A 1,532-nucleotide genomic window follows, 5' to 3' on the forward strand; every position below is an offset into this window, starting at 1 on the left:
CGAGAGAGGGGGGGAGAGAGAGGGAGGGAGAGAGAGAGAGTGAAGAGGGGGGGATCTCCTTTCTTTTTGTGAATGTTTTGCTGACTATGTACGCTTTTGTAGAAGTGTTGAGTCTTTCATTTAAGTTCATTCCTCTAGTGTCCTGACCACAGCTGCCTTTGACATTCCCTTGTTATCGATCCTCATCACAATTTACCCCCTTTCAAAATAAACGTTCCGTGAAATTGTTATTGAAGTAACTTTGATCACTCCATGAGACTGCCTTACCTGAGCTCATGAGCACTTACATTAAGGAACATAATAATAACAGTCATATCAGCAAAATATTTCCCTTTTCGTTATTTGATTCCCAGAATAATGTATAAGGTAGGGCAAACAGCAACAAGCCGCAGCAGACTGTCAAAATTGGATACTTCCGTATTATTTTTGTCTTTGTAACAGCTGAGATAGGAGATAATAGCCTGCAACATTTTATCATGATATTAGGGTACTCGTTGCTACATGTAGGCTTAGTGCAAGGAGAACCCACTGAATTTATTCAGTAATGATATTTTTGAGGCCTCGTAATGTTTTTTGTTGATTTGTCAGTTAATTAAAAAAATAGGGATTAGTGTAAAATAAGTATGTAATTATTAGTGTTTGTTGATTTGTCATATTCTTAAACCTGATAAACGTATCCTTTGTTGAAGAAAGGCGTGCCTACAATCATGGCAGATGGAACCCTTAAAATCTTCAAAAACAACTCAGGGTCTGAAACGAACTTGAAAACATGTCTTTCTGACTTTGCATCTTTCCTCTCAGGTAAACAATACTCTTAAAAATCTGGAACCAGAGTGTTATACATGTAATGAGTTCGCTGCAGTAGGGGTCAAACAGTGCTGATGTCTTGACAATAATATGATAGTCAGTCAACAGTTTAATAGACCAGCTGTATGAGTTTGCAAAAGTCGTGCTTTGTCATGGTGAGGTAAAGCAAAGGTGTATGACCCACATCTGGTTCTTGTTACCTTTACTTGTATCTGAAACATGACTTTTTAACGTTTTTTAAAGTTTTAGTAAGAGTTTACGGCACTTGCAACTCAATAGGGTCAAATAAGCGCCGAAGATTAGAGGTGTTACAAGATAGTAACAAACACACCAAAAAAAAGGAGGGGAGATAGAGATGATACATTTTTTTATAGGAAAGAAGGAGCAAACCACTCCAGAGCACCCGCCAGCCACCCACGAAAAATGACAAATCCTACAGTTTTATTCCGTCAACAATGTACGACATCAGCGAATTCAGTCTCCCGGAACTGATGAATGAAGATTATTATATTATTATTGTAGCTGAGGGTTTACACTTTTCAACTCAGTCAATATAATTCTTCAAAATACGTGTCTCGTTTCAGTAGTCTATTGACAGATCCAGTTTCAGATTCTAATCACCCTAAAATTTCACACTAATCTAATTTCAAAGTATAAGTTGAGGTTAAACACACACGCACACGGCCATGTGTGTGTGTGTGTGTGTGTGTGTGTGTGTGTGTGTG

The 1,532-nt window shown here is 38.0% G+C and overlaps 1 protein-coding gene across 1 annotated transcript in view; it reads left to right on the forward strand.

The window, feature by feature from the left end:
* The window catches only part of LOC101864642, a 15,246-nt gene that overhangs the window by 8,930 nt on the left and 4,784 nt on the right, over positions 1–1,532 (forward strand). The window lies entirely within an intron of this gene.

Source organism: Aplysia californica, unplaced genomic scaffold (genome assembly GCF_000002075.1).
Source record: "Aplysia californica isolate F4 #8 unplaced genomic scaffold, AplCal3.0 scaffold00423, whole genome shotgun sequence".
In the NCBI taxonomy this organism is placed as follows: Eukaryota; Metazoa; Mollusca; class Gastropoda; order Aplysiida; family Aplysiidae; genus Aplysia; species Aplysia californica.